This window comes from Podarcis vaucheri (genome assembly GCF_965113315.1).
Source record: "Podarcis vaucheri genome assembly, chromosome: 4".
In the NCBI taxonomy this organism is placed as follows: Eukaryota; Metazoa; Chordata; class Lepidosauria; order Squamata; family Lacertidae; genus Podarcis; species Podarcis vaucheri.
The window spans coordinates 40218840-40245399 of NC_138762.1; the positions used below are offsets into that span (position 1 = coordinate 40218840).

General features: G+C 42.1%; 1 protein-coding gene across 9 annotated transcripts in view; it reads left to right on the top strand.

The window, feature by feature from the left end:
• Positions 1 to 11495: 11495 nt before the first annotated feature.
• Positions 11496 to 26560, top strand: part of PHLDB2 (pleckstrin homology like domain family B member 2) — a 77347-nt gene continuing 62282 nt past the window's right edge. For 2 of the 9 annotated variants that reach the window (XM_082219698.1, XM_082219701.1), the window contains exon 1: positions 11496 to 11616. The gene's annotated coding sequence lies outside the window, so the exon portion shown is untranslated. The other 7 variants (XM_082219700.1, XM_082219702.1, XM_082219703.1 and 4 more) reach the window with 5 other exon arrangements.

Here is a 26560-nt window from a genome sequence, read left to right on the forward strand (position 1 = left end):
GGCTCCTGCATGTTTATTCAACACCCATTCTGATTTTCTGGCATAAAGCCTATGCAGTGATTAGACTATGTCTGATCTTCACTGAGTGTTCATTCTGATTTGTTTACAGGGAGGTTATATGAAAGTGCACCCTGCATCTGTCCGGATTTGCTTGTGAGGTGTTTACACATCTTCCCATGAAATGTTCATTTGGCACAAACTTTCAATGTATTTCTCCATCACCTTGCAAACTGCAAAAACCTCCAAAGAGCTGAAGACTAACATAAAACTTAAAGGATCACACAATGGTGAGACAGCAGGTAGCACATTACCCTAGCATATGCATTTTTGTACATAATACATGGCTGGGGAACTGTATTGCAAAATTCAGAGAAATACAAATTTCAACAGTGTTTGCATATTGGTTTTGAATGTGTGAATTGGTTACGTTCACCTTTAAATGAATCCTAGCTGAATCTTACTTAATTGTTCCAGTCCTGAATAAACAGACTCTGTTTTTCAATACATGCAAATCTCCCAGACTTTTAACTAGTTACTAATCTAGAGGAAGACATGTGACATTTTCCTAGTTTTGGCATATTAACATTCTGGGAGCTGCTAACAAATACGTTATCATTTCCATTCACCCTGGATCTTGTTGACGATGGTAACCCAGTATTTATTGCTGCTGCTGTTGTCATCATCATCATCATCATCATCACCATTTCTGAAATAACTAAATCCCAGATTACTTGAATATTAGTGTGTGCCACATAACATGAATTACATTAGCTTCTGGCATGTTGCATCTACAACAGTGGTCTGTATTGTTGCTCATCATCCCAATCTCTGAGCGGTGTGAGATTTTAGGGGTTTCAGGGATGCTTACCTAATGTTCGTGTTTCCTTTGGAATGAGGAACAGCAGATAATGTGGTCTTTAGGATACATGGTTTATTTACATACACGCATATATAACTGGAACTTGTGATGAAGAGGGTCTTCGTTGTTCCAGGAATTGAATCTGTACTGGATTCAAGAATTAGAAGGGGGCTCAGGCATGCTGCTTACCCACCCTCCAAACTCACAATAGTATATTCTTGGTATATATTTTTCAATCTAACTGGATTAGTAACTTGTAAAAATTTCCTCAACTTTCATACGTATAAACGTAAAACATTATTTTTAAATATTTTGTTGGGTCTAAGTTTTACTTCCTTTTAAAAACCCTACTTTCCTCCATGAAATTCTTTTAAAAATCGAGTGCCATAATAGCTAAGAACTATGATTAAATAAACACAAAACAATATCAACATCAACATCAAAACAAAGTGTTCAGATAGCCATAGAAATGATGATGCTGCCTAGAGGGGAGTGCAAGGTGGCAAACATCCCATTTCATCCTCAGAACTCTATGATGTAGTTATCCTGAAAGGTCATGATTGGTGCATATTTAACCAGTGAGCTTCATGGGCAAGAACTGAAGTCTTCCTTGTTCATGCCCTTATACTGCCTCACATACTGGCTCTTTGTGGGTTTCAAAAATGCTCCACAACAGAAGCGCAGCAAGAAAGATGTGAGGAGTCTGCACAATAAATGAGAAACAAATGTGCACTTAATATGCTATAAACCTGATTATGTGAAAAGGCCCTTAATCTTGAACTGATAAATTGAAAAACAGCAATGTGCATTAATGTTCTACTTATGTAAAACTAAATGTAATTTAAAGCATATGTGCTATTTTCTCTTTCTGTGCGTCAGCATATAAGAATCTTGGCTATAGGATAACATGACATGATTGAAGCCATATGTTCTCTACAAACAGGTGGGGGAAAGCTAATTAAAAATGTGTGAGAAAAAAGATGGAATTGTTATTTCTTCCCAAAAGGTGAAGAACCGTGGGCCGGCACTGTATTCCAATTAATTCTTTTAAATTATTTCATTTAAAGAATGGTTTACTTTCCACTTACAAGAGCAAAAAGCTGGACAGGAGGTTTATTATTCTGATGCATTTTTGGACCCTACTGGTTGGTCCTTCTTCAGGGCAACAGCATGAAAAGAAGAGAGACAGACAGCACACCTAAATGTTTAAGCTTCAATTCTCCGAATTTCCCTGAAGAAGGACTAGCACTGTGTTGACATATTGGAACACTGAAAACAAAGCAGGTACTCCAGATGGTTGGAAAGGGCAGGCAATCTCACTTTGGCTGGATCAGAACTGTCCAACCCAGAGTCATCTCCAAAGCATGATAGAGATGAAGCCTAAGGCTTATTATGTCTTAGGCACACTCATTGGTGGAGAAGCCCATTTAATTCAGTACACAGTGTAGTTGATGTATCATGTTTTCCTGGGACTGTGACCCAGCAAAAAGTCTAATGGTCATAGTCTGTGTGCACATTATTGTTCTTGGATTAGGGCTTTGCGCAGATGCTAGAGCTGACGTTTGAGGCAGTAGCCAGCTGTTGCTGAGTTTAATTGTCACCTGTTGTTGGTGACAGCGTGACTGCCTAAGTTCCTGCTCACCCACTTTTCATCACCATTGCATTACCCATTGCACCATTATTTTAAATCTCATATGTATGCATAGACATGTGCATACCTAAAAGGTAGACAAATGCAGAAGTGCTCCTGCCTCCTAGGAACTGATAGTAAAGGAATGATATACCCTATCCTTGCATGTTGATATGCCACATAGCTTTTTACTGGGCCCACATGAAGTCTCTGGCATAGGATTTATGTCTGAAGGAAATTTCTGGAGCCATTTTTTTCAAAACCACACCCCTATAGGAGAAAGTGAAGAGAAAGAAAAGATTTGCTTCGCTTCCTGTTGAGTGTGTTCCATTTGTAAATTGAGTCTCCCGCTGCTATGGGAAAGCACGCCTTGGTTTAAGACTGCTTTGGTTTAAGAACGGACTTCTGGATTAAGTTTGTAAACCAAGTTTGTTTGGTTAAGTTTGTAAACCAAGGTATTAAGTTTGTAAACCAAGGTACCACTGTAATCAGTTTTAGCACATCAAAGGAGGGACCTTCCCCTGAGTTATAAAAGAGACCAGAACTTAGGGTAGGGGAGAGGAATGGGGTTAGAGTTGGGAGTGATGTAACCAGGAATCGGAAAGAGGAGCTGTTATGCTGCTTTGCTTCTGCTATAGATTAAGCTAGCACTTTTTGGGGTGCTGTTGCCGTGAGACCCTCCACTGAAAGCTCCAGGTTGTATATATGTGTAAATAAGCCAGACACTAGCCTCTACTGAGCCTCATTCCCAAAGAAAACACTAACGCTGGGTAAACACTAACCCCAAGTGTACCGCTCAGAGATACTACTGCCCCACTGCTGAACCCTCGGTTGTGTGGCAGTGGCAGCATCCGGATTCTGGCGAGATCTTGTGAGAGAACCCAGAAGCTAATGTTACTTCTCCCCTGGTGGGGTGGCTGCCTCAGTCTCTCTCTTGAATAACCCAATCCTGGTGATTCCTGTTAGCTGCTGTAACATGTAGATAACCTGAAATCAGAAATGACTGTAGCTTATTGCAATAATTTCTCCCATTCTGCGCAGTTCATGGCAATTGGTTATATTTTGCTGAGGTTTCCAAAGTCATATTTTAATGTGCAGATGGAGGAAGTGGGTGGGTGCTATCCTATTATTTCCCCCCTTGTTTTATGATACTGCCTATGGAGGATATAGTTGCTAAATAATCTTGAATAATCTTGAGTAAAACAAATTTTGAAACAGCAACGAAAACAAAACAAAAGCCCACAGATAATCATTAGACAAAACTAACACACTGTTAAGTGTGGCCTTTTAATTTTCATTTTTTTACCATTAGACGTTGGTTTTGTAATTTTGCTTAGTAAATGAAGTCCATGATCCATTTCCAGAAGTTAGTTCTGCTTGGTGACTGTGCAGGACTGAATATGCCTTTTGTCTGACCTAGAAGAGCTTGTCTTTCAGCCTTGATGCTCTCAACAGTTCTGGTACGTATGTGAATCAGTCTGTGTGTTTGTGATGGGAGTAAAATAACAAATATCTATAGCTGGTAACATTTGCACTTGCAGACTTACGTGCAAGGCTGCATACACCACCAATTTTGTTTTTTGTTTTTAATACTTTCTGAAATATAAATTGGTGTGAAATACATCCAGATATTTTTCAAGCATTGTACATGAATAACTCCTGCTAAATATTTTGTAGAGGTAAGTTGTGGTTTCAACAACACATGGGAATATTTTTGTATTCAAGGCTGGTTCCATGTAAGGCAGTTGCTGTGAAATGGTCATGCTTTGTTCATTCATTTTATTAAGGGTGTGGAGAATTAAATGGCCTTAAAATATTCACATGAACTAGCAGAAAATAGAGCAGACAGAGGGAATGAAAGCAAATAAAATAACCCACTGTTTTTCTCAATGCTGGAGCTTATCCCACATTGAACAATGCCCTTTTCAATACACGACCCCGACACAAAAATGGTATTGCAGTCACAAAATGTGTGCTGGGTTCACTTTACTACAAATAAACTTCTCCTAATAATTTGATAGTATTTATATTCATTTGTCAACAAGGGTTCTCCACTTAAAATATTTATTTAAGGTTTTGTGGAGGAAGGAAGGGGGAATCTAAATATTAAAACATGGAGCACCAATTAAGTTGACTGTCTCTTGGGCAATGCAGATTTTTGAGGGAATATGTCCTGAGATCTTTTGTGGGTACTGTTGGAGGTCCTGACAGGAACACCATTGGCTGTAGGTGCCATATTGGTGACACCTGCCCTTACCTCTGAGCCACACAGCAGCAGCAAACATGAAAGACACATGTTGTGGAACATTTGTCTTGCCACCCAGCCACTAGACTCAGCCATAGATGCCGTGTCAAGGGAAGTAGTAGTAGAAGAAGAAGAGTTTGGATTTGATATTGTGCTTTATCACTACCCGAAGGAGTCTCAAAGTGGCTAACATTCTCCTTTCTCTTCCTCCCTCACAACAAACACTCTGTGAGGTGAGTGGGGCTGAGAGACTTCAAAGAAGTGTGACTAGCCCAAGGTCACCCAGCAGCTGCATGTGGAGGACCGGAGACACAAACCCGGTTCACCAGATTATGAGTCTACTGCTCTTAACCACTACACCACAATGGCTCTCAGTGTGTTTTAACTGCCTATTTGTCACTTCCAGGGAGAGGTTAGAAGTCCGAAGCAATGCTTCTGAATACCAAGAGCTGGAGACTACAGGAGATGAGAGTGCTCTGGTGCTTGGATCTTGCTTGCAGGTCTCACACAGGCATCTGGTTGGCCACAGTGAGAATGGACTAGATGGGCCATTGGCCTGATCCAGCAGGCTCTTTTATGTTCTTAATGCTAGGAGAACAGTGGCTTCAGGAGGAGCTCTAGCTGCCTGGAATGGTTCTGCCCGTGTATCTTTTGTGCTGGTCTCATATCGTAAATTCCCCTGGCAAGGTGTGGTTTCTATCAAATCCTTTAGTCCTTCAGTCAGCACACTCTAAATAGAGGTTGACGTGTGACTTGATGAATCACCTTTTATGGTTTTGTGTGGGCTAGTTTGGGTATATCTTTAGGATGTTTTTGCCCAGCTTGTATAAAGTACCTTCACTTACCTAGAATAGTTTTAATATTTGGTTTAGGAGACAGGAAAAAATATTTTTATTTCTGTGGAACAGCCTCTGTCCACTTATATATTAAAGAAACCACACCAAAAACTTGCCAACATTGGCAAAGGTTCCCTCTTGTTTGGATTGTCTCAAATTTATGTTTTGATGATGAAGAAAAAAGGTACCTCAAGGTCAGAAATGAAGGTTTGGAGGCTACCAGGCTAATATGTTTTACAACCACATTATTTATATATTCAATATTTATCCATAACAAATATTATAATGTTCTTTTATATTGTAAACTGCTCAGTGATATTTGAATGAAGGGTAGTATATAAAATGATTGAATGATGACAAGATAAGCTTTGTCTCAAATTGAGCCGTAACCATATCTGGTAAGTGGTTGGTGATGGAATACTAGCTATTTGGGGCGAATTGTACATATTAAATGTGCATCTGTAGGAATAGTTTTATTGTTTTTATAGTTTGCATTTTATTTCATTTTTATTGGCCTTTTGTTTTATAGGCCTTTGGTCTGATCCTTTTACACTTCAAGGCTCCTCTTTAAGGCATTTCGCACATGCTCAATGGTCTGCTTTTTCCCTGGTTACTTCACATGAACCAAGCCAAAGGCTTCTGGAGCAAAGTCTGGGTAAGCCTTGGCCCCAAATAATTCTTGATTTTACAGTTGCAGACCAGGCTGACATAAGGAATTCAGAACAGATCTGAATCAGCTGCACCCCTAGAATGGAATGTTATGCTAGGAAAGTATTTTATAAATGTCAAGGACCCCATAATCCACCCCCTCTCAACTGTAAGTGGCTACGTCCAGTAGAAGCAACTTGTAAAACACAAGCACCAGAAATTCAATGCAAAAAGTTTTCTCTTACTAGTTAGGCAAGGACAACCACTGGTGTCTGATACAATGTAGAATGGCCTTTCAGTGCTCGGTGCTAATGAACATCACCTACTATTCTAAATCGGTTTTTTTAAAAAAAAAAAAACACATCCTAAGTCAGTGATATATTTGTCTTCTGAGTCAACATGTTTTGCACCAGGTAGCTGGTCATTTACATTAATCAGGAGTCTGATTAAGGGAATGTTTTGACTATTTTCAGGAAGCTCTTAATGGCTTAAGTGAATGGAAAACACATACGATTGCTGTAGCAACAAAGACAACAATTTTGTTGTGGCTGCAGACTGGCTTATGCGCTAGCCTACTTAAGCAGTTTCAAGTTATCGGTTACTATGTTCCTTGTCTCACACAACCCCCTCTTTTTCATTCCTTCTCTTTAGACACACACAGTCATTGTTGATTACTATCATTTTAATATTTTATGTATTTGTTTGCTTGGCACATTTATGGCCCATCCCTCATTACTGGAGATCTCTGGGAAGGTTACAACACACAGGGTGCTTATTAACTAAGTTTTACTCTGAGGAAATTCATTGGCATAAATTAACATTGCAAAGTAAGGTCATGTTATTAATTTCAGTGGGTCTTTGATGAGTAAAACTTTGTTGAGTATCATCCACAGTTACAAGCTAAAAATAGCATCACTCGGTGATATTGGGCTAGTCACTAACTTTCACCATAACGCATAAAGGTAAAGGGGCCGCTGACCATTAGGTCCAGTCGTGGCCGACTCTGGGGTTGCGGCGTTCATCCCACATTATTGGCTGAGGGAGCCAGCGTACAGCTTCTGGGTCATGTGGCCAGCATGACTAAGCCGCTTCTGGAAAACCAGAGCAGCACACGGAAATGCCGTTTACCTTCACGCCGGAGTGGTACCTATTTATCTACTTGCACTTTGACGTGCTTTCAAACTGCTAGGTGGGCAGGAGCAGGGACTGAGCAACGAGAGCTCACCCCGTTGCGGGGATTTGAACCGCCCACCTTCTGATCGGCAAGTCCTAGGCGCTGTGGTTTAACCCACAGCGCCACCTGCGTCCACCCTAACGCATACCACAGGATAAAATGGGGATTTGTAGAGGAAAAGTGAGATGCAAATGTTTTTCTTATGCTGCTTTAAACAGTTATGGCTTCCCCCAAAGAATCCTGGTGTAAACAGTCTTCACGAAGGCTTCACTCAATTTTATTGAAGTTGGCGCTTGCCTTGCCAGGTCGTAACCATCACACCATGAAAGTATATGTGAAGCACATCAAACTCTCTCAAATCCTACAAGCTAGTAGCACATTCGTAATTTCGTAATTTAAACGTGGATCCTTATATAAAGAAAACGGCGCCATCTAGGAATTAAGAGGAAGTATCAGCTGGCTTGAAGGAGCCCCAAAATGGACAGAAGTCCACTATCTCTTGAGAGGAAAATACTAAAGGGGAAACCCAACACAGCTCAGTGAAGATTAAACGTGTTAAGTAAGCAAGGAATGATGACACTGTGTTGATGGGGGAATCAAATGGAATGGACACTGGCATGCTTGGCTTCAGCACAATTGTCCTGTCATCATTGCTACCATGCTGATGAAATGCCAGCTGGCTAATGGATCTGCCATTTTAAAAATAGTTCTGAGGGAGGGAAACACACACACACAGTTTTCAAAGAGTATTAACATCAGAATCCTATACATGTGAACTTGGAAGTAAGCCGCATTGTGTTCAATGGGACTTACTCTGAGCTGCAGCCCAAGTGAAGCTATACATGCCTTTGTAAATGTGGCATCTATACAGAATAAAGTTTGGAGCGTGCATAATCTGGCATATTCCCTTCTGAGTATCGCTTTTATTTTATTTTAAAAAGATGAAACAAAGCAGTAGAGAAGGGCATGACAAAGTATTTCTTTTTGTTCAGCAATATAACAACAGTACTTTTAAATATACTAGAGGTGTTGTTGTTGCTTTTTAAAACAGAATAAATGTTTGTTTTGTTCTTGTGGATATTAAATAGGTATGCCTCTGTGGAATTGCTATAAAAGAACAAGATATGTGGGCTTTTGCCAGTTAACATTCCATGTCAGGGATCTTTTATAATCTTATTTATATAATTTACAGTAAATATTATGATAACTGTGGTTCTTCTGACTTTTGTCTAGACATTAGGAATTTTATGACTAGTTTTAAACTGCCATGCTACACCATGTTGTTTTGTAGCCACATGAGATATCATCTTGAATTAACAAGTCACTAACTAACAACTAGACACGATTTACAAGACACTTACCAGAAAATGAAACCTAATTTCCCAGCAGTTACTGGACCTTTTTGCTGGATTCTGCATTTTGCATGCAGCACTCAATGGCTTCTGATAAACAGTAATCAGAGTATTGCTTGCATGGCAGATGTTGGTGTGTGGACTAGAATGGGAAATGGGGAGAGAGGAAGGGAAGAGAGTGTATTCGTTGTCCTTGACAAAGAAGGCATTTTGAGCTGATGCTGTTGCTGTGTTCAAAACGCCAGATGGCCACCATGTGGGGCAAGAGGCACAATAACGGTGGGCATAAGACCACTTTCTGGGTGAGAGCCAGGATGGGATGTCTACAGTGCCCTAGCTGAAAGTTGGGGTGGAATCTATGGATGTTTGAAAATGGAGTCTTGGATCCAAACTACAGATACATCATCTGGACCATGGTGGTGCCTTTGTGCAACAATTCTACTTTTGTATTGGTATCATTTTCTCCTCTGTTTAAACTATATATTGATTTTATATTTATCGATAAGATTGTTTATAATTGTTTCTATTTTTTTAAAGCTATTGTTCATTTTATATGTTGTGAGTGAGTCGCTTTGGGCACAATTTGTGGGAGGAAAGCTGCATCTACGGCGATGGTACTTTTCTGAAAACAAAGGGATTTTGTTAAAGCCAGAGGTTGCAGAATGCACCCAAAGCAATAAAACAGCAGCCTGGAGCAGAAGCAAGAGCTCCAGGCAACCTCTTGCCTTAGTAATGGAGGAAACTCTGGCCAATGTAGGCACAGACTTAAAAGGATTATGTTGAACTCAACACAACATTGTCTGGGCCAACTAAATGAATAATGACAAAACAGAAAAGGCCCTCAGCGTTTCCTGTGTAAGGTCACACATGACCAAAACAAACCCTCTCTTTTTTACTCGTGGGGTTGCTATAACCATTTTGCAAGCAATTTGAAATAGCTCTCTGAAGCTCCTTTAGAGAGCAAGAGTTTCAAGGAGGTGAACTTATCCCAATCTTTTTTCTAAGGAAGTGATATTGAAGGGTTGCTGCTTAAGCAGTCCAAAGGGTGGATGCTAAGCAGTCCCCCTCTGAAATGTCCTCAAGTCTCTGTGCAAGAGGGGAGAATAAACACAGCTGGATTCCTGAGAGAGTCCGGCTGCAGACATCCTTTTCCTGCGAGTCTGACTCCAGTCCAATCTCTGGACAGGAGGAGGAGAAGGAGAAGGGGGAGTCTTCTGAGACTAGACTCCTTCCCTCCCCTCTTTCTGGCTCTCCTCCTATTTTTCTTGCTGATGTCACAGATAGGAAGCTGACTCATGATGAATAACTATTTGTTGTTCCCCGACAGCCTGCCCTTTTGCAGAAAATCTGTGCAAAGTTTTACAAGAGATTTCTCAACCAGCTCCCCTAAAGCGCTCCAGGCACATTGCTCCTAGCATGATGTCACTGGGAGTAGTCCTGGAAAGGGGGAATTGTATTGCCGCAATCCAGGACTTTAGCCTGCAAAGGCTCTATCTGCAATGTGCTCTCCAGCAGCAGTGAGAAACTTACGCCCTACAAGTCAGCCAAGGGAGAGAGTAGGAAGTGTGGCACCAGTAGTGCAATGACATAATTTTGCACTCCAGAGTGAATGCTTCTATGTGACCTTCCTTTTTAGATGGTAATAGGTCAGATTCAGATTTACACTGCAAGCCTAACCATGCCAATGGGCATTCTTACTCCCAGGTAATTGGGGTTAGAATTGCAGCCTCGTTCAGGTTAAGTGTGTTTAGGACAGCAGACACACTTTCTTGGAAGTAAAGCCCACTAATTTAAGCCCCACTGATTTTAATTGGGCTACTCCAAGTATGAATAGGTCTGGATCCAACCCTTATTTTTTAAAAAGTGACAATCCAGCCCTGCTGCTTTTGGGTGCCTTCCTGCTCATCTTGCTTTCATTGAATTGTAGAGTTGGAAGGGACCCCAAGGGTCATCTAGTCTAACCCCCTGCCATGCTGAGTGGCACCTTGGCTTTCTGCCCCCATCCTGCCCTAAAGTGGGTGTCACTGCAGCATTGGCAGCCACTGAAATCTACTTCCCAAGAGCCTCAAGGGAGGATTTCACCTTGTTCCCCCAAATACAGGCTTTCTTCTCCAGAACTGGATTCTAGACGGCCAACCTGAATTTCTTCTCCAAACCGAGTCTTGTAAAGACATAACGGATTTACAACCGCAGCCAATAAATGTCCACTCAGAAGAAAATCCCACTGACTTCAACGGACCTCCTTCCTAAGTAAGTGTGACCAGCACTGCAGTTTACTATTCGTATTACATCTTTATTCCAACTTTTCTCCAAGGAGCTCAAGATAGTGCAGGTGGTTGTTCCCTCTCCGCTTTATCCTCCCAAGAATCCTACCAGGTAGGATAGGCTGAGAGACAGCCACTGGCCCTAAACCTTCGGGGGCCAAAGTGCAATCAGATGCAGAGCGAAGTATTTGGAAGTATCCCCCCCCCACTCCTTTTCCCCTTTCTCCCAGCTCGTTAGCTTTCCAGTGCTAGGAAAAATTATCTTTCTTCCTGACTCTGCGCGCGTCCCTCGCACCCCTCCTCTTTCGATCCTTCCCTCTCCCTGTTATCCCGGAGGGAACGAACCATTGTAGCCGGGAGGGGTGTGTGTGAGTTTGTGTGGCGGCGCTCTTCGGCTGGAGCTTGGATACCCTAATGGGCGGGACTGGCTTCGGCTGCGCAGGGAGGAATAGGAGCAGCAGGAGCAGCAGCAGCAGCAGGAGGAGGATCCTGTCGGGCTGAGGAAGGAGGCGGGAGGGGGGTGTCTCTCTTGGTAAGGCGCCCGCGATGGGAGTCTCCGGAGTGGCTGGGGAAAGCGAAGGATGCACAAAAGGCAGCAGCGCCAGGAGGTGAGTGAGGCGCTGCCTGGAGCAACTGCTTTTGTCCCGCGCGCGTTTGGGTATCTGCGCGCCCGCGCGCGCAACGTGCGGGGAGAAGGAGCGCAGAAAGCGCGCAGCAGGCAGCTTGTGTGCCGGGCAGGGAGCGCTGCCTGAGAAAGGCAAGTCCGTCTCTCCGTCCGGAAGCTAAACAAAACCCAGGAGAGGATTGTAAACTTTGCCCTGAAGTTTTGTTTTTGGAGGGAATGCATTTTGGAGGGCATCTCCGGAAAAGGCACCTACTTAACAACCCAAAACCTGTCTCTGTTGCCCACCAGGACTCCCTGCTCTTTTATGCTCCGTGGCAGACAGATTTGTTTTGTCTTTCATGGGGGAAGATTTACTGGTCGCTTTGCATGCATTTTAATCTTGCTGGGCTTTTTGCTTTTGCAAACTGTGGCGCGTTTGTTTTTCAACTTCTACAAATTTCTGCTAATGGGCTTGCTTAGATTAGGCTAAAAGCCTCTGCTGAGAAGAAACGGGGACAGCGCAGCATTTGTTTTGTTTTTTTGAAAGTCCAGGGCACTGTTGACTTAATGTAAACTGTTCCTTTCCGCTGAGAATCATTCAGCAGAGCTTTGGTTAGGAACCCGCTGTAGCTGAAGGATTAGTGCTTGCCTTGAAAGAGACTTTGTACAAACACAGCTAGGCAGTTTCCTCTCACCCACTTGCTGTTTCCTCCTGTAGGGTTTCCCTCTTTTGTATGTTATCCCAGATGATTGTTGCCCTTTAAAAATGTCTCTTAAAGGAAGCTTTTTGTGTTCTGTTCTCTCTCTCTCTTTCTCTTCATAAGCCCAAAGACTTCATCTGTGCATTCACAAATAGGATCTGTTTGGTGATGCTCTCCTCAGTTTTGCATAGAGTTTTTCTAAGCAAATTAAGATGTCATTTTACTGCTCTTATTCAAGCAAAGTTCATTGGTTGTTGTCAGGAGAGCACAGGACAGAAGTTGAAACATGTGCTTCAGATCACATAATCCAGAACTTGAGCCTGGAAAATGATAGCTGTGTTTGTCTGTTACAGCAAACACACACACACAAAGAGAGAGAGAGAGAGAGAGAGAGACGTCTTGTGGTGTCTTAAAGACTAACAGATTTATTGTGGCATAAGCTTTTGCGGACTTGTCAGACGCACAAAGTGCTAGTCATGGTAGACTGTTTACGTATTTTAAATCTGTAGGATAATTTACCCTGAGATGCTTATGGAATGCTGAATCAAGTTTTCTCTAAGATGTCACTAGACTCTGTCATTTTTGTGATCAAAGTGTAACATGCTGAACTCACAATCAGGGTGGTCAAGAGATGGATAGCCCCTTCACCGCAGTTTGGTCCAGTACATAGACTGAATGGTAGCCAACATAAGGTCTTTCCAATGTTACTGGATTCTGTCTCCCATCAGCCCCAGCCAGTATGGGGTGAATGGCCAGGAATGATGGGAGCTGAAGTTCAACACCTGGACAACAACGTGTTGGCTCTGCCTGGCATAGGTTGCTGAACTGTGATTTTCTGGACTGGAGTTTAAATCTCAGTTGCGTCAAAAACACAGAATGTCTTTGGATAATACAGTCAGTGCTACCCTTATGTCAGGCATGGGGAACCTCTGGCCCACTGGATGTTGTTGGACTCCAGGTAGCATAGCCAATGTTCTGGGAGGGGGAGAGCTGTGTCCCCATCTCTGCCTTAAGTGAGTGCACAGGTTCCTTGCATTGGTATTTTTGCTCTTCCGCTGCAACTTGTGCAAAATTGGAGGTCACTCATACAGCATGCATATCTCTGTGCAAGTACTGTATAGAGAATGTGAGCACAGAGAGTTCATTCACTTGCCAGTCAGCACTTCTAGTATCATCCAAAGATCTCTGATCATCTTTTAAACAGAAATAATGGAAACCCACTTCAAAGCTATTGTGAAGACAAGAAAGACTGCTAAATTCTTTACAGAACATAAAGGCTATGTGCATAGGTTGTATAGATGTAAGCAGTAACTTTCCTTAAGTTATACTCTAGTAGCAGTCTTCTGCAGGTGATGGATTCAGTGAAGTGCATCACCTTCACTGAGTAGACCTTGGAATTCAAACATAATCACTGACTGACATGAAAGATCTGGTTGGGACTGGTTTACTATTATGGGAAGCAAGTTACAGAGTAGCGCCACCATCTAGATTCTGGTTCTTATGGTGATTAGCTATATGGGAGGTTAAGACTGTGCCTGCACCTCGGAATATTCTAAAGCTCATAATATAGCAGTTGCTTCTTCATAAAATTAGGGAACTGAATAAATGTTTTCAAGTTAGGAAAAACATCAAGGTATGAATAGCTTTTCCAATTGGAGGGGTAGAATGCTGACTATATTATAGACAATTTCAGAAGCTGAGCAGAAGGAAAGGAGGCTGTGTGAATCTGAATTTATATTCCAGGAGCAGCAGGGATAAAATAATGGGTGGCAGACTCATTGGTTTAGCATAGGATCCCCTATTCCTTTAAGCCGCAACTGTCTGCTGAAACAAAGATACATTTGCAGTCTATTTCTGTGAAATAGACTTAATGTTTGCATGCTTTCAACTTGCTTTGCTGTACTACTTCCTTCTTGATAATTATGAGACATAATTAATTCTAATTAGTTTGGACTGATGCATTTTCTGTTTGATAAGGGATCTTGTTTGCCCTTGTGGTACAGGCTCCTATATAGTTTAGTTTGACTGGTCTTGCTGTGGTTCCCTGAACCACAAAACTACTGTGGAATGAAACCTCTTGGTGGTGGTTGGCCTCTGGACAGTGCAGCCTAATGCATTTATGACAATGTCACTCAAAAATCAAGGGGGAAACAAAGCATATTCAGCTTGCATTGCTTTTAAAATTGATTTAACTTTAGAAAAAGGCAAAGGGATCACTGACCTTACACAGAAGGGCAATGTCTGCTGTTGGCAAAGGTCCTTTCACAGCTCACTGTGAGGTTTGGGAGATTAGAGGAAATCTAATGAGAATGAAATGCACTTGGTGAGAACACTTAGGAACTTACGCATATTTTCACTGGAAATTCTAACCTGGGAACAGGTTGCCTGAAATTGAAAAAGGTAATATGGAAGGTAATATAGAACCCATAAAGATTCAGATGTTGCAGCTCTAAACCTCTATTGAAGTGATATACAGTTGTATCTTGGTTTTCGAACAGCTTGGTTCTCAAATGTTTTGGCTCCTGAATGTCGCAAACCCAGAAGTGACTGTTCCGGTTTGCAAACTATTTTTGGAAGCCGAACGTCTGATGGGGCTTCCACGGCTTCCGATTGGCTGCAGGAGCTTCCTGCAGCCAATCAGAAGCCACACTTTGGTTTCCTAACATTTTGGAAGTCAAATGGAGTTCCAGAATGGATTCTATTCGACTTCCAAGGCACTAGGTTTCCAGAACTCTCTTAAGGTTTTCTCCTCTCAGAGGGGTGGAAGGTATGTTGACTTGTATTATCTCTGAAGCAAGGGAGCTATGGACTCTTATCTCCTTCTCCCACTGAAACAGCAGTGGATCTTCCTATGGCATATAGAAGCCCTGAAGTACAAAATAAATGTCAAAAGCTAAGGTTGCAGAAGACTTCTACCCAATTTGGCATGAAGTTCTTTAGAAAGACCATGTGATGACAGTGGAACGATCTTCATCACCACCATTGCATAGTATCATACTTCAGTCATTGGCTGTAATAAAGAGATTGATAATATTACTTTGGCATGTACTGCGTGGACTTCTTTCTTCCCACCTGGGTGTCAAATTATCTGTGGTTTCTGCAACAGATTTGGAAGGCACTTTACAGATAAAATTCGCTAATCTCCAATCTGACGTTGATAACATATTTGAACCAAAGTCCTGAGATTATTTTCAGTTTGTTTCCCCCTTGACAGATTGCTTGGTAAGAGGGAGTATCCATACTAAATGCTTGCCCTTCCTAGGTGGTTAAAATACATGGGAAAGGCTGGACCTCTTATAACAAGAGCGATTTTTAGTTCATGAAGAGAATGGAAGTTTGCAACTGCTGAACACAGGGTTCATTTGGCTACTGTGTTAGAAATATTTACTTTATGTCAAAAAGCTCATTTTCATTCTGCCTCCTCCTTTGTGGGAAAATTGGGGAAATCGTTACAGCAAGTAGTTGGCGTACAGTTCTAGGCATCTAGGCATTCTGCCTTGTCCTTTTTTCAATCCTGCTTCTAGCTTTGGAACACAGATTGCTTCAGTTGTTTCAAGATCAAGTTAGGAAGTTTCTGACCACTCTGGACCATCTCACACTGTGGATGTCCAGATATTGATAAACCATAATCTTTATTTTGTGAGCACACAGGGGTTATCCTTGAATGCATGTGTGAGTTTCCTGGTTGATAACCTGTGGGATTCTTTAGTGATCATATCTGCACTTGTTGTTACCAGCTCTGTTTGTTGAAAGATAGCAAGCAGCCAAAGGTTCAGAGTAAAATGTGGTAATACCACTCATCTCATTCTCCACTGCTCTAGGGGCAGAAACCTCTCTTCTGAATCACTGTCTGGGGTCAAGGTCAAATTATGACCTTGGAACTGAAGCCATACAATACAGAGGTGGTGGCACTGGGGATTTTAAATACTCATTTAACGTATGGCAAAGATGTGACCTAATACAACTATCCTTCTAGATGGATGGAACATGGGTGGCGCTGTGGTCTAAACCACTGAACCTCTTGGGCTTGCAGATCAGGAAGTTGGCGGTTTGAATCCCCGCAATGGAGTGAGCTCCCATTGCTCTGTCCCAGGTCCTGCCAACCTAGCAGTTTGAAAGCATGCGAGTGCAAGTAGATAAATAGGTTCCACTGTGGCGGGAAAGGTAAACGGCATTCCCATGCACTCTGGTTTCTGTTACGTTGCACCAGAAGTTGTTTAGTCATGCTGGCCACATGACCCAGAAAGCTGTCTGTGGACAAATGCCGGCTCCCTCGACCTGAAAGTGAGATGAGCGCTGTAACCCTATAGTCGCCTTTGACTGGACTTAACCATCCAGGAGTCCTTTACTTTTACCTTACCTTCTAGATACTGTAAGCACTGTAGGAGGACCTTATTATTTGAGTTGGCTTATATCACTAGAACTATTTGTAGTGGTGGAATTTACCTTAAAGCTTTGTATGCTTGGTAGATAATACCTGTGTGCTGGTTTTAGATGTGCTAGAAACCTTTGAGATAGGATGGAATACAAGTCATGATTAATAAGAATAAATGTTCTTCAGTTTTAAAAAATGGATGTGTTTGAAAACTGAAGGGAAACTATTTTATAGAAATATATGGCTACTGTCTGCTAAGAGCAATTTGTACTGGGATTGTCTTATTAACATTCTGTAGCACTCAGACGTTCTTGAGTAAGTACCTTGATAATTACAGTATGTTATGTTAACTGCTGCTTGCCACTTCCATCACTGATGAGGTTTACTTCACATTTGGCAACACTGATGCTGTAGTTCTTGCTCTTATTAAAATGCTTTGACCATATGGAGCTATGAAGCAGTCAAACATGTTCTAGCTGTTACCTTGAATACATTGTCAGCATATGACATTAGGGAGAGAAAAACGAAGAGGAGGTGCTAGTTGGATCCAAGTATAGATAACTGTTGGGACACAGGTGGCTCTATGGGTTAAACCACAGAGCCTAGGACTTGCCGATCAGAAGGTCGGTGGTTCGAATCCCCGTGACAGGATGAGCTCCCATTGCTTGGTCCCTGCTCCTGCTCACCTAGCAGTTTGAAAGCATGTCAAAGTGCAAGTAGATAAATAGGTACCACTCCGGCGGGAAGGTAAATGGCGTTTTCGTGCAGTGCTCTGGTTCTCCAGAAGCGGCTTAGTCCTGCTGGCCACATGACCCGGAAGCTGTACGCCGGCTCCCTTGGCCAATAAAGCGAGATGATCGCTGCAACCCCAGAGTCGGCCACAACTGGACCTAATGGTCAGGGGTCCCTTTACCTTTTATGGATAACTATTATGAGTTCAAAACAAGATGGAATAAGGCTACAGTCGTAGGCACACTTACATGGATGAACTGAGCAGGGTTTTCTGGGGAAATGTGTAGGATCAGGCTGCATGTTTTGAACAGGTTCTTCAGAGGAAACCAATTACTGAATGTTTTGTGTAGGGAAAGAATAAATTGATAATCATACTAGCATTCAAAACAGGATTATTTTTAAAACAAGATGGCAAAAGTAAAAAAGAGATGAGGATGAAGATGTAATAGTTACAAGGACTAAAAGAGCAAGAGCAATTAGAAGCCCCAAATGCATTTTGTTATGCTCTTATTCTTCCTGTATGTTTTATTTCCATTGTTGTGCCAGTGAAGTAAATACAGAACTGCATGTGAGTGCCGGTTGTCTCTTTTCTGAGGATCCTGCAGTGACAGGAATGGTGATATATACCACTCTCTGGTACTTCATGTGTTCTTTCAGGGATCAGGGATCTTAAGCCTGCTTCTGGACAGCTTTAATACAGTTCCGTCTGCTTCCCAGCATCCAGAGTTAGTTTGCCTTAAGCCAAAAACAACACTTTTATAATGTTCATTGCTTGGGGACAGGGTCCACTCATTGAGGTTTGAAGTTTCTTGGACTGAAAGGCCATTGTTCTAAATTTCACCTGAAATGAAATGATTTCCTTGCCATATGGTCAGAGTGTATGGTTTTTAAGCCTCCCCTCCTCCGATATTATTAACCTTTTAAATGAGGTCCCAGCACTGTGGCTTAGTGGTAGTGCATCGGCTTTGCTTGCAGAAGATGCCAGGTTCTTCAGAATATCCTGGTGAGGCTGGGAAGCATTCCATCTGAAAACCAGGAGAAAAAGAACAAAATGAGAATATAAAAGCTAGGTTGATTGGCTTATACAATCTTGAATCCATTTGTTTCGTTTTTGTTGGAAGCTCCCATTCATCCTCATGCACCCATGAGATCTACAGCTTTGCCTACAAAACCAGCGAAGTGAAAGACTAGCAGATTTGCTTTGCTCATATGTATGAAGTATTGTCCTTAGTTAGCATAAACATATATGCATAGATTAGACAGATAATAGTCAGTGGGTGAAGGATGTTATGCAATGATAGGTGTGTCCTGTTGCAATTGACAGTCAAATGCAAACAAGGTGATGCGAAAAGGGGAAATGGCAAATGAGTAGGAAGCCCTCTCGACTTGTAAAGAACCTTCAAAACAAGATGAGTCATTGACATAAACACTGGATAAGGAAGAATTCCTTTCTGGAGAGAGCTTTCTGCTCTCAGGCTCTGTCCACTCCCTGTTTGATAGGTATCAGGTCTGCAAATGAATTCCAGCTCAGCAGTGGCTGGTAGGTGGAAGCCCACTAACGCAGGGGTGGAGACCCTCAGGGCCACCAAGCCTCTCTTATCTGGCCCTTGGAATCCTCTCCAGGCCACATCCCCTATTGGTCCTGCTTTGTGTCCTGGTTTTGCCTGGTTGGAATGTGTCCTTGAATTCTGATAAAAACACTGTGATTCCCTAAATGGAGAACAGAGAGGGGTGTGTGAAACTCAGTCTCCTGTACTAAGGTAAAATCTGCAACAAATGCTCAGCCGCATTTGTCACCTGCTGCTGGCATTTGGCCCTAGAAGGGAATGTGGCTTCCAAGCTGAAGAAGGTCGTATCCCTCAGTTTCTCTGTTGAAAATAAAATAAAAAACAATTCATCTCATCACACCCACACCCTTCAATAAAGTGTTGGATATAGGCTGCAATTTTAAACACTCATCCAAGTGAGATACATTTTATTATAGCTGGGATTATATATTACTCTTGTATAAACTGCCCTGGGATTGAAAATGTCCTATAACTACCTTAATTAAAATCAAATCAAATCTTTCCATTAAATAGAGGGAGGCTTACTTCCACGAATGATCTGCATGAAAAGCAGTGCAACTTATTTGCAAGTAAGCATAACAATGATAAATCAGACTGTATGGACTTTGCATTTCAGATGTATGAGCTTCTTGAAAAGGATAATGTGAGCACTAACCTCAGCTGTGGAACTTCTAATTTTTCTCCCAAGAATACTAATAGTAGATTTCTAAACAGACTTAACATCAGAGCTATCTGATGATGACTGTAAACCAAATCAAACAACGATACCCTTCCTTTCAAAGTAGAATTGGTTGGGTTTTGTATCAAGCCAGCAAAACCTTTCTGATCTGTATGTGTGTATCCTACCTATGTACATCCTGAAGACAGCCTTAAAAAATATTTTTCCAATAGATGTGGTCACCAAAAGTGTAGATTATCTAGCAAACTACTGTAATACTACACGTTTGTTAAAAGATGCTGCTCTTGCAGTGTTCCACATGATTTCCTCTGAGGAAAAGAAAAAGTCATAAGAGCTTCCTCTGCCAGTCTTTTCCCACATTTGTAGTGTTACAAGGGCAGTACTTTCCAGTGGTAAATTGTGGTTTATATGTCAAGTTCTTTCTATAACTCTTCTGTGACACTAACCCCCACCAGAAAGTTTAACATGCAACAGTCTGATAGACACCAATATCATCTTACTTCATTAATACATATACCCCAAATACAACCTCAATGAATATTCAGGTTCATTGGATGATACCAATTTCTAGTCTAGTGAGAGAAGAAGAGAAATGTCTTTCTATCCAGCTTCTCTACACCATGCCTGATTATATATAGCTGTACATGTCCCCCCCACCTTACTTGCCTTTTCTCTGAACTGAAAAGCTCCAGGTTTTTTAACGTCACCTCACCTCACTACTTGAGTTGCTGCAGGCCATTGTTCATTGTTGAATATTACTTCATTTGATATAAGTTGCTTATTTTAAAGTTATGTTTTATTATCACATTTTTGTATTGGATTAGATTGTTATAAGGTGTACATTCTTTGTTTCTTCAGCTTGTAAACCGCCTTAGGTATTGTAAAAATAGAAAGACGGTATTCAAATTAAAAGTGATGGTGCTGCTGCTGATGATGATTTCGGTTGCCCTTTCCTGCCCCCTTTCCAGCTCTACAATACCCTCTTTGAGGTGCAGTATTCCAAGTGTTCTCACAGCATATATTTGTATAATGGCATTATGGCAATGACAGTTTTATTTATTTTCAATTCCTTTCCTTTCGATTCCTTTCAATTTTCATAGCAGCTTCCCAGTGGGTCAACACTTTAATCAAACTATCTATGGTTGGCCCTAAGATCTCATTTGTGGTCAGTCACTGCCAGTTCAGACCCCAAGAGCATATATAGTCATACATCGTGTTACGTTTGCTTCACGTTGCGGCTTTACAGGTTACGAACGCGGCAAACCTGGAAGTGTTTACTTCTGGGTTCGCCGCAGGCGTAGAAGTGATCTACACGCTTCTCTCATGCGCAGAAGCACTCTATCGCGCTTCGCGCATGCGCAGTAGCAGCACTCTACTTACAGACTTTTTGGGGTGCAAACGGCACCCTGAAACAGATCACGTTCGTAAGTAGAGGTACCACTGTATGTGAAATTAGAAATTTTTACCCCAATGTGTATCACTTGACACTTCTTTCATTGAGTTTGCCATTTTCATACCCCTTAACACAGTTTGGATACATCCTTTGGAAACTCCCCATGACCCAACCCTCCTTTAACCACCTCAAATAATGTGGTATAATCAGCAAACTTGGCCAGCTTACTTCTGACTCCAGGTCTTTTTATGAACAAGTTAAAAAGCACAGATCCCAGTCCTGATCCTGAGGGGACTCCGTTTTTTTGTTAATCTTTCCATTGTGAGAACAGTTCATTTCTTCTTCTGCCTCCTTACATCATGACTCCTCTAGCAGTTTTTGGTGTCGTACTGTACCAAAAGCTTTTTGAAAGTCCAGTTAACCTCATCCACATGCTTACTGAAAAAGCTAACTCCAAGAGGTGAGTTAGAAATGACAAATTTGTGGAGGCCATGCTGGCTCTTCATCAATACTTCTTCTTCTATGTGCTTTCCACCAGTGTTCCTAGAACATACATTAAAGGTAAAGGTAAAGGTACCCCTGCCCGAACGGGCCAGTCTTGGCAGACTCTGGGGTTTGTGCGCCCATCTCACATCTATTGGCCGGGGGCCAGCGCTGTCCGGAGACACTTCCGGGTCACGTGGCCAGCGTGACAAAGCTGCATCTGGCGAGCCAGCGCAGCACACGGAACGCCGTTTACCTTCCCGCTGGTAAGCGGTACCTATTTATCTACTTGCACCCGGGGGTGCTTTCGAACTGCTAGGTTGGCAGGCGCTGGGACCGAGCAGCGGGAGCGCACCCCGCCTTGGGGATTCGAACCGCCGACCTTTCGATCGGCAAGCCCTAGGCGCTGAGGCTTTAGCCCACAGCGCCACCCGCGTCCCGAACATACATTAAGTTCAGATAATTTCCCATATCCTCCCTGAATCCCTTATTTAAAATTGGTGTTGCATTGACCTCTTCTTGGTGCTCAGAGAAAGAAGCCACCCATAGGGACCAGTTGCAGGGGCCCGGGTATTATTATTATTTTTTTAAAAAAAGAGCAGCAATTACATATTTAAGTTCTTTAAGAGCTGTTGGGTGGATGCCATCTGGACCCTCCAATGTGTTCATTTCAAATCTGTGATGTGGCTGCTGTTTGCCTCAGTTCCTCAGACTCCCTCAGAAAGTCCCTTCAGCCACAGGGTCTGCCCTCCATCTTCCAAAGTAGAATAAGACCTTAAATGGTAATAGTAGCTTTCAAATGTTTGTGTGTCTCGAACAGTTTTATTTTCACCTGGAATGGTTTTGAAAAGAATAACGGTATTGGGACAATTAAGAAAAAATTCCAGTGTTTTAATAATAAATTGTTTGGCCATGAGAGAAATGCATAAAACAGGATCCACACAGATTTGATGCATTGGTTTGACTTTTTAAATGGCTCTGACAATGTTGTAAGTGTACTTCTCTGGGGGAAGGGTTAATCTGAAACATCTGGATCACCAAGGTTTTTCTTCTTCTTCTTCTTCTTTTGCTGAAATACATATTGCTGGATGTGTCCTTAAACTCTCTCACTGCCAAATTCTCTCTTAGTTCAGGATTTCAGAACTTAGTAGCTGTCGAATGTGTCAAAACACAGCCTCTGAGTAAGTGATCTGTAGAACAGATGCCGCAAATCGGTAGTCCTGAATCAGATTACAAATTTTGTAGTTGCAAATTTGGAACTCTCACCTTTCCCCTGCAACTTTAGAAAAGGGACCTTTGTTCTGTGTTATCATTCTGATCGCATGATTTGATTTTGATGGTAAATATGTGAAAAGCTTGCGTGACGTTTCTGTGATCATAAAATTCATTTTGGGAGGCAGAAATGCATATTGCAATTAGACTTGTGAAATGTTCAGATGTGTGCCATATGGGGAATTTTTGGCCTTTCTATCATCGTCAGCTCTTTCTGGCACCACAGTTGCATTTATTATGTTCTTTGCTTCTAAGGTATAAAACTTGGCTTTCTGCTGTTCGGATGTGAATATGCCACATTTTGCTTATTAAGTGAAGATAAGGTTCCTTAGGGACGCGGGTGGGTAAAATCTCAGCGCCTAGGACTTGCCGATCGCATGGTCGGCAGTTCGAATCCCCGCGGCGGGAGTGCGCTCCCGTCGTTCGGTCCCAGCGTCTGCCAACCTAGCAGTTCGAAAGCACCTCTGGGTGCAAGTAGATAAATAGGGACCGCTTACCAGCGGGAAGGTAAACGGCGTTCCGTGTGCCAGATGCAGCTGCCAGATGCAGCTTGTCACGCTGGCCACGTGACCTGGAAGTGTCTGCGGACAGCGCTGGCTCCCGGCCTATAGAGTGAGATGAGCGCACAACCCTAGAGTCTGGCAAGACTGGCCCGTACGGGCAGGGGTACCTTTACCTTTAAGCTTCCTTAATGAGCTAAAAGTTTTGCAGAATACGGTATCAAATACACCACGATTCAAGGTGGGGCAGTAAATAGACCTGCATTGACACAACTGTTATTTTCACAGAGAAGTTCATTTCCCTTAAGTTCTGTTTTATAAAGCAGGGAGGGAAAACTTTCAGCCCTGCAGAAGTTGTTGGACTCTAAATCCCATCAGCCCCAGCCAGCATGGCCAACAGTCAGAGATGGGAGGAGCTGTTCAACAACATCAGGAGGGTCATACTTTACCATCCCTGTCATGAAATGTTTAGTTTCTCATTGAGGAAGGGTTTTCTTGTGTTGTAATTTTTGAGTCCAAGATCTAAAAGAAAAAGCAAAGAAGGCCCTTCAACATGATTTGTTGCTGCTTGCTTCCTCCAACCAAATTGTTGTCCATTCCCTCTTGACTGCATCTCCTACTCTTGAAAGAAAATAACTTCACAGCTACATATCACTTTCAGTACATATATATGAATGAAGAGTACAACTTAATGGCTTGGATCCTGAATTCCTTTCCATGGACCTAACAGGGCTCTGTTAATAGACTCTACGCATTTCTCTGTGTACCCTGAAAACATGAAACAGGGTTGGGGGAATCTTCTGAACAGAATGACATTATGTTATGGGGGTGTTTCAACAGAAATAGGTAATGGGGAGCATTCTCTTTTCACAAACAGAACTAATTTCACTTGCCCAACACTGAACTTCTGATCCTATGATGCTAGTAATAATGTGAATTTTAAAGTTTTAATTTTGATTAATTGATGTTATCTTTCTCTCATTCTGCGAAGTATTTGTAACGAAACCCTTTCTTTCCCAACAATTCCTTTCCTTTGAGTGCACGAAGGAAATGGGTCGAGTTATGTTAGTTTTGTTCTCAGAGTGTTGTTACTGTACTCACAGGTGTGAAGAGTGGGGAAGCTGAGGAGAGAAAATATGGATTTAACTTGTTTAAAATATTTTAAGCGTAGCTAAACCTTTAATTTAGCATAGCTAAACCTTGAATTATGGTGCTGGAGGAGACTCTTGAGAGTCCCATGGACTGCAAGAAGATCAAACCTATTCATTCTTAAGGAAATCAGCCCTAAGTGCTCATTGGAAGGACAGATCCTGAAGTTGAGGCTCCAGTACTTTAGCCTCCTCATGAGAAGACTCCCTGGAAAAGACCCTGATGTTGGGAAAGATGGAGGGCACAAGGAGAAGGGGACGACAGAGGAAGAGATGGTTGGACAGTGTTATCGAAGCTACAAACATGAGCCTGACCAAACTGCGGGAGGCAGTGGAAGACAGGAGTGCCCGGCGTGCTCTCGTCCATGGGGTCACGAAGAGTCGGACATGACTAAACAACTAAACAACTAAACAACAACAACAAACATTTAATGAGATTTTAAATCAAGGTTAAAAGCCAGTGTTGATCTGATACTGCAATCCAGACCTGGCTTTACACTCCCGTTGGCGTCTGTCTGTGACTCTGTTTGTGCGGAGCTCCCTATTCTGCATTGCTGCAGCAGGTAGAAGTTTCGTGGGTGGCATCTCACAGATGTGGTGAAATGTGGTCCTGAACAGACAGGCAGTGTCTTATACGGCACGGCGTGGGAAGTCAAACTAGGACTGAAGCACACATAAGGTCTGCATTAGTGCGTTTTGCTAGGGCTGCTGTATAATCAGTTTTGCAAAAAAAAAGGAGTTAACATTAATCCAGGGCAGTCCGTGGCATTCATGAAACAGCTGCTGCTGGTGGCCCTGACAGAGGGCATTCCCAGGCGCAGAGAGGCTGTGTTGGCCCAGGATCACATGACTGCATAGGCCTGGGTTCAGTTCCAGAGCCTGCTCTGGAATGGTGCATCAGTTTGCCTGCCCCTGACCTGTGTGAGTTGATGGGCTGCTAAGTCCTGCTGCCACTTGTCCGGACTTCAAAATGTGCCCAAAGCGGCTGCTTTTTCTTTCAGACAAATTCTTAGTGAGGCTAAACTACTTCACAGATTTTCTACATTGTACATTTACCTTCTGATTTTTAGTCAGGACAGATTAAGTCTTTATTTATTTATTTTTTGCATCTCATGCACAGTTAATTTATTATGTGATTGGAATGATTTTGGTTTACTCAGCATGTTAGCATACTTGTCCAAATATAATGATGATTGTCCTTTTCCCTCTCAGATGAAAATGTTAGGGTTGAAAGCTGTCAAATGCTGTGAGGTAAACTGGTGCAGAAGCGATTTTTTAAAATATTTTTTTAAAAAAGAATATTTTGTGGAGAGAACCTTGTCAGTCAGAGGAAACATTGATACAAAATGGCAAGAGAGTACAAATAATAAAACCGTTGTATGGAGTTTTCTGCATTTGATTTTTAGAGGGCTCCATTTGGAGAAATATCCAACAATAAATGCTATACAAAATAAGATCCTGCATTTTTAACAGAGGGATGAGTAACATTTGATATCTTGCCTGTTTTCAGCAATATTTCTTTATTTTTTTCATAATAAAATGTTTCAAGAGTAACACATGAAATGATTTAAACAGAAAATGTTACCAGCAGGAGCTAAAACAAAACAAAACAAAAAAAAGGATAATAAAATGTTCCACAAATCTATTTACAAGCTGGAATGTGTTCAGAAGGGGGTGACCAAGATGATCAAGGGTTTGGAAACTAAGCCTTATGAGGAACGGTTGAGAGAGTTGGGTACGTTTAGTGGGCTAAGAGAAGACTGAGAGGACATATTATAGTTGTCTTTGGATACTTGAAGACCACAGGAGTGATGGGGGGACATTTCTGCCTAAGAGCAATGACACATTATCAAGTCCTGTCACTCTGGGGAAGTGGAAGTGTGGAAGGTGGAAGGAACTCCCCAAGTTGGCCATTCTGTGGTATTCAGTATTATTCGGTGTAGACGCAATGAAATTAAGGAACATGACTAAGTTAGATACATTGATTTCAGTGAGTCAACTCTTAAGGAAAAACTTAGCTGAAGGTATTTTGAAATACCTTTTCAAAAAGGTAGAGGGGGGGACCACTGCAGCCCTTTGGCCACCTTATATATATTT